Genomic DNA, 7356 nt, shown 5'->3' on the forward strand with positions numbered 1-7356 from the left:
ATCGGTATCGGACATAAAAAAGTGGTATCGTGCCATCTCTAGTAGTAAGTGAAGAAAAGTCAAAATAGGATAAATATGATCTTTCTAGTGCATATCATGCTTTTGCAGCGTGTTTTCAGTTCACATAAAAAATTACTATAATCTAGACTAGAAGTACCCCTCCGTGAATCACTACCTTATGGTGGTGGAGGGGTTTGTGTGTCCCAGGGATCCCAGGGGCTATGTTGTCTGGGGGCTTTTGGCCGCTGGTAGGGTCTCCCATGGCAAATATGTCCTGGGTGAGGGACCAGACAAAGAGCGATTCAGAAGACCTTTATGAGGAAAACATTGAGGGAACAGTTTACCCTGCCCAAGATAGGGTTACCAGGGCCCCACCCTGCAGCCAGGCCCGGGGAGGGTGCCTGAGGGCGAGCGCCTGGTGGCTGGGCCTTACTCCATGGGGCCCGGCCGGGCACAGCCCGAAAAGGGGACATGGGCCCATCCTCCCGCAGGCCCACCACCGACAGGAGGTGCCGTAGAGGCCGGGTGCATTGTGTGCCGGGTGGCGGCAGCCAGGAGCAGAGGCCCAGGCGGACTGATCCCTGGCTACCTCTCTGGTGTGGAAGGAGCCTGAGTTAGTGCGTGAGGTTGAGAGGTACCGGCTAGATATAGTGGGGCTCACCTCTACGCATGGCTTGGTCTCCTGGAGAGGGGCTGGACTCTGTCTCAGTCTGGAGTTGCCCCTGGTGAGAGGCGGCGGGCTGGGGTGGGTATTCTAATATCCCCTCGGCTTGCTGCCTGTATGTTGGGGTTCTTCCCGGTGGATGAGAGGGTTTGTTCCTTGCGCCTTAGGGTCAGGGAACGGGTCCTGACTGTCATGTGCGCTTATGCGCCGAGTGGCGGTTCAGAGTACCCAGCCTTCTTAGAGTTCCTGGGTGGGGTTCTGGAAGGTGCTCCACCTGGAGACTCTGTTGTCCTACTGGGAGCCTTCAATGCTCACGTGGGTAACGAAAGCGAGACCTGGAGGGGCGTGATTCGGAGGAATGGCCTCCCTGATCTGAACCCAAGCGGTGTTTTGATATTGGACTTCTGTGCAAATCACAGTTTGGCCATAACAAACACCTTTTTCGAACATAAGAGTGTCCATAAGTGCACGTGGCACCAGGATGCTCTAGGCCGCAGGTCGATGATCAATTTTGTAATCGTATCACCACACCTGCGACCATATGTTCTGGACACTCGGGTAAAGAGAGGGGCTGAGCTGTCAACTGATCACCACCTGGTGGTGAGTTGGATCAGGTGGCGGGGGAGGATGCTGGACAGATCCGGTGCACCTAATTGCGTAATGAGGGTGTGCTGGGAACGCCTAGCAGAGGCCCCAGTCCGTGAGATTTTCAACGCACACCTCCGGCAGAGCTTCAACAGCATTCTGAGGAAGACTGGGGACATTGAGTCCGAATGGACTATGTTCAGCATCTCCATTGCCGAAGCTGCTGCATTGAGCTGCGGCTGCAAGGTGGTTGGTGCCTGTCGTAGTGGTAACCCCCAAACCAAATGGTGGACACCAGAGGTGAAGGGAGCCACCAGGCTGAAGAAGGAGTCCTATCAGGCTTGGCTAGCCTGTGGGACTTCGGAGGCAGCTGACAGGTAGGAATGCGGAATGCGGCTCGGGCAGTGGCTGAAGCAAAAACTCGGGTGTGGGAGGAGTTCGGAGAGGCTATGGAAAAAGACTTTTGGACTGCCTCGAAGAGATTCTGGCAAACCGTCAGGCGTCTCAGGAGGGGAAAGCGGTGCTCTACCTGCACTGTGTAGCGTGGAGCGCTGCTGACTTCGACTGAGAAAATTGTTGGGCAGTGGAAGGAATACTTCGACGACCTCCTTAATCCCATTGACATGTCTTCTGAGGAGGAAGCAGAGTCTGGGGGTGAGGGGGATGACCCGCCAATTTCTGGGGACGAGGTCACTGAGGCAGTTAAACAACTCCTTGGTGGCAGAGCCCCTGGTGTGGATGAGGTCTGCCCCGAGTTCCTGAAGGCTCTGAACATTATAGGGCTGTCCTGGCTGACACGCCTCTACAATGTTGCGTGGAGATCAGGGGCAGTACCCCTGGACTGGCAGACCAGGGTGGTGGTCCCCATTTTTAAGAAGGGGAACCGGAGGGTGTGTTCCAACTACAGGGGGATCACACTCCTCAGCCTCCCTGGGAAAGTCTATGCCAGGGTGCTGGAAAGGAGAGTTCATCCGCTAGTCAAACCTCAGATACAGGAGGAACAATGCAGTTTTCGTCCTGGTCGTGGAAAACTGGACCAGCTCTTTATCCTCTCGAGGATACTTGAGGGCGCATGGGAGTTTGCCCAACCAGTCTACATGTGTTTTGTAGACTTGGAGAAGGCATTCAACTGTGTCCCTCGGGGTGTCCTGTGGGAGGTGCTACGAGAGTATGGGGTGTCTGGCCCATTGCTACAAGCCATTTGATCCTTATACAACCGTTGCAAGAGCTTGGTTCGCATTGCCGGCAATAAGTTGGACTCATTCCCGGTGGATAATGGGGCCCGCCAGGGCTGCCCTTTGTCACCGATTCTGTTCATAATGTTTATGGACAGGATTTCTAGGCGCAGCCAAGTGGCGGAGGACTTTCACTTCGGTGGCCTCAGAATCTAATGTCTGCTTTTCGTGGATGATGTGGTTCTGTTGGCTTCATCGGGTGATGGCCTCCAGCTCGCACTGGAACCCTACCCTCACCTATGGCCACGAGCTGTGGGTAGTGACTAAAAGAACGAGATCGCGGATACAAGCGGCGGAAATGAGCTTCCTCCGAAGGGTAGCTGGCCTCTCCCTTAGAGATAGGGTGAGAAGTTCAGCCATCCGGGAGGGGCTCAGAGTAGAGCCGCTGCTCCTCCACATCGAAAGGAGCCAGCTCAGGTGGTTCGGGCATCTGACAAGGATGCCTCCTGGGTGAGGTGTTCCGGGCATGTCCCACCGGGAGGAGGCCCCGGGGCAGACCCAGGACACGCTGGAGAGATTATATCTCTCGGCTGGCCTGGGAACGCCTTGGTGTTCCCCCGGCTGCTCACACGACCCGGCCCCGGATAAAGCGGAAGAAGATGGATGGATGGATGGATGGATAGCCTAGAAGTAACCAACACACAAACCAGTTCCTCAGCATCACTCCAGAGACAGAATGTGTCAATGGAAAATTGTATGAGCAATACAGATAAAAGAAGGCAGTCCTTCATATTTGTTTAAAGTGTGAAGTGAAGAAAATATCCTTGTCAAAATCACACCAAGAATCCTCAGTGGTACTTTGCATCTTTATCTGATAGAAAGACTGATTTGTGTCATTTGTTTTTATGACAAATATAGTGGTATTCTTCAGGATACTAGAAGACGCACCTATGGTAACGTTTTAAAAATCTTCGATGCCATCTTTCTCAATTTATTGTATTCACAACATTTTCAGAAAACTTGGCCCCTGACCTGGACCTAAATGTCAAAGGATTGGAAAAAGAATTTTTTGTAGATGCAACCATGGTATCTTCTTCTTTAATTAATCGCATTCAAAAGACATTCTAAAAACTTAACCTCAGATTTTGACGTTGAGGCTGAACTCATCTGCACTTTTTAGTAGATGCACCTAGTATGAATTTCAAAATCCAAAGCCGCACAGTACATTACTTTTAATAGCAACAACATATTCTAATCTCTAAAGTTAAAATAGTATTAAATGTGAATAGTGTTGTCAAATGCTGCATTGAAGTCTTGGAGGACAAGCACAGAGATAAGATCACTCTGAAGCCACAAAAGATCATTATTATTACTTTACTAGTGCCATTTTGTGCCTTGATGAATTCCAAATAATTCCTAAAATCCTACAACAGCTTGACAATTTTGTTTTACATCTGATATATCAGTTACTTTTCAGCAATTACAACAGCCTATGTACCTTGTTAATTAAAGATAAACCGATCACATTTAGTTTTTTGTTTCCCAGGAATCCCAGGAGCTATGTTGTCTGGGGGCTTTCGACCACTCGTAGGGTCTCCCATAGCAAATTGGTCCTGGGTGAGGGACCAGACAAAGAGCGATACAAAAATTGCTGTGAATGAAAGACCAAGGGAACAGTTCACCTTGCTTGGGATAGTTAACAGGGCCCCGCCTTGAAGCCAGGCCTGGGGAGGGTGCCTATGTTGGAGAGTCTGGTGGCCGGGCCTTAGTCCAAGGGGCCTGACCGGGCAAAGCCAGAAAAAAGAACATAGGCCCACCACCTGCAGGAGGCACCGCAGGGATCGGGGTGTGTGTGTGCTGGGCAGCAGCCAGGGGAGGAGAACCTGGCGGACTGATCTCTGGCAGACAGAAGAAGCCTGAGCAAGTGTGTGGGGTTGAGGAGTACCAACTAGATGTAGGTATGGGATGTAGCATGGCTTGGGCTGCGGAACCAATCTCCTGGAGAGGGGCTGGAGTCTGTCTTATTCTGGAATTGGTCTTGGTGAGCGGCAGCGGGCTGGGATGGGTATCTTAGTAGATCTTCTGAGTTCTTCCGGTGAACAAGAAGGTTTGTTCCCTGCACCTTCAGGTCGGATGCTTATGCGCTGAATGACAGTTTAGAGTACCTGACCTTCTTGGAGTCCCAAGGTAGGGTGCTATACCTGGGGACCCTGTGGTCTTACACTCATATGGGGAACGACAGTGAGACCTGGAGGGGCATGATTGGGAGGAATGACCTGCCAGGGTGGCTGGCTCCTTCCTTACAGATCAGAGTAGAGTCGTTACTCCTCCATATCGAAATAAGCCAGTTGAGGTGGTTTGGGCATCTAACAAGGATGCCTCCTCGGTGAAGTGCTCCGTGCATGTCCCACTGGGAGGAGGCCCTGGGGTAGACCCAGGACACGCTGGAGGGAGTGGCCGGGCAAAGGGAGGTCTGGGCTCCTCAGCTTAGGCTGCTGCCCCTGTGACTTGGCCCCAGATAAGCAGAAGAAGATGGATGGATGCATAGATTTAAAATCACATCATTAAATAATGGTAAGACTTCTTTGAAGAGTTATGTAGGGATGGGGGTCAAATAGATGTTTGGTTTGGAACTATTAAAGTTAGTTCAGAGAGGGAAAAAGAAAAAGAGGGAAAAAGAAAAAATCTGAAACTACTGCAGTTGCTGTACTCCTGCTACATCGATGAGAATACTGTAATAACTTTTTAAAAATATACACATTTTCTTTTTAAAGAATTTCATGAAGGCATTAGCCATGTATTCCTTTAGAACTAAATGAATCCAAAGAAAGAGACAGAAGGAATGGCACTTCCATGCCTGAGAAACTATTATTACGCTGAACAATTGATCCCCGTACTGCACTGGTGTAACAGAGGCTATAAAGCCAAGTGGAAGGAACTAGAATTTAGAATGTCATCTAATGTCATTTAGAATGTCAACAGGGAAGCTGCTGTTGTGTTATCTGTTGTTATCTGTGTTCTGTTGTTATCTGCTGTGTTGTTTCACCCACTTTGTGATCCTGTCATTGATTTAATAATCAACTAGCTCTAAGACGGATCAACAAGCTCTAACGAAGAAAAGTTCACTTTGTTGATGCTCCCGTCCACCACCGTTTGTTTTACACTGCAAAAATCAACAGTAAAGCTAAAGAACCAATGCTACATTAAAAAATGCATAAGAACTGTAAACTCAGCTTGATACGATGTTTAAATTAGACAGCTCGTTGAAGGCTGAAGGCAGCCATCCCAATTTCTGTCGCAGTGATAAATGGTTATAATGCATAATTTCCGTATAATGCAAAATATTTTAATCCTGGTCAAAAAAGGCTTAAAACCCACGTTTCTTTCTTTAGTTTATAAAAACTGAGGGATAATCATGATCTTGAACAGAAGGACTTTTCAGATGCAACCATGTATGTGGTATCCGAAAAAGATAAAATATATATCAAAATCATCAGTTAAGAAATATAATTACGGGCATTGTAAGGATGCAGCTCTGTGATTAAAGCAGAACTGTTACAGCCAACATTAGACTCAAAATGTTTTTTCATTTTAAATTAGGCTTTTGTTGCACCATAAATAATACCATCAAAAAATCTGTATGAAAAACTGTCCCAAGCTAAGAATGATAGTGTCATATTAAAAAAACATGGAAAAAAGGAGGAAAAGGACTATCCTCTGAGGACTAGAAGGAATTATGTAACTTTCAACACTGACTCAGTAACCATGAGTCTGTATGGAAGCTTATGTTGTCCCAATAGTGGAGCATTACATATCACGGTGTATTATGGTGAGTGGTCTGATCAGAGAAATGTATTCTACCAAATACAGAGAGATCCCTCAAGAAATTCGCCACAGAAAAAGTGTGTTCTAAGGCCATTTCCACATTAACATGAACACTATATGAGGCATTATATTTTATACTCTAGACTCCCACATTGCTGCCTTTTTAGAGTACCACATAGATCTGAGGCAAACTCAACATACCCATGATGTTTACTTATCTTGTCTAACACATTCCAACACACACCTTTGTTTGACTGCACCAAAAGAATAAAAAGCTGCTCAAAGGCCATAGAACTACGGATTAATTAAATCTAAAAACACAAAACAAAAACAAAAAAACAAACATTCCCTGAGTTCCCATTGATGCTTTTGAGGGAAAGATAACGCTTGACACATTATGTAAAACTATCTGCACACTGGAGCCTACATCTTGTACTGATGGGGAGATCATGGTCCAGTGAAATGATAGGTCAGTATGTTGATCAGATATTACAATGGATACAACATACTATGGCAACGGCAAAGCCTGACTTTACATTTTCAAGCCCTGCATCTTGTGCGTCTTCTTGTTTCATTTTTACTGGAGACCACAATGTTTGTATTTCCACCGTCAGCCTTCTCGATTGGTCTTTTGGTAATTAGTTCACTAGTAATGACTTTAAAATGCATATTAAAAATAATTAAAATAATAAAATAATAAAAATCAAGACATTTAAGTGCTGCAGAAAAATATTTTGTGTGTGGGTCAAAAAAAAAAAGAAAAAAAAGAAAAAAGAGTTCAAATCAGACAAAGTGTGACATTTGTATGCACTACTCTATATCTTCACGGTGCTATAACAAATCTCATAGAAGTATGCAAACATATAGTGGAATGGAATTTGTTTGAGACATGGTCTTTTTGTCTCTCTCGCCCACAGCCACACAGTGCAGGGATCAGTTCCAGAGCATGCCTCAGAGCAGCAGTTTGAAGCATTCACACAGAGGATTTGCAGCATGTCCTGCTGCTTGGAACAAAGAATTAATAGCAGTCTCCTGCTTTCCAGTGCAGACTCTAACTTTCTTCTCCGTCAAAGTACCCTTTGCGTGTGTGTGTGTGTGTGTGTGTGT

At 46.8% G+C, this 7356-nt stretch overlaps 1 protein-coding gene across 1 annotated transcript in view; it reads right to left on the reverse strand.

The window, feature by feature from the left end:
- rsu1 (Ras suppressor protein 1) overlaps positions 1 to 7356 on the reverse strand; it is a 39945-nt gene that overhangs the window by 18577 nt on the left and 14012 nt on the right. The window lies entirely within an intron of this gene.

The sequence above is a fragment of the Pundamilia nyererei genome, unplaced genomic scaffold (genome assembly GCF_000239375.1).
Source record: "Pundamilia nyererei isolate P.nyererei 1_Seehausen unplaced genomic scaffold, PunNye1.0 scaffold00198, whole genome shotgun sequence".
In the NCBI taxonomy this organism is placed as follows: domain Eukaryota; kingdom Metazoa; phylum Chordata; class Actinopteri; order Cichliformes; family Cichlidae; genus Pundamilia; species Pundamilia nyererei.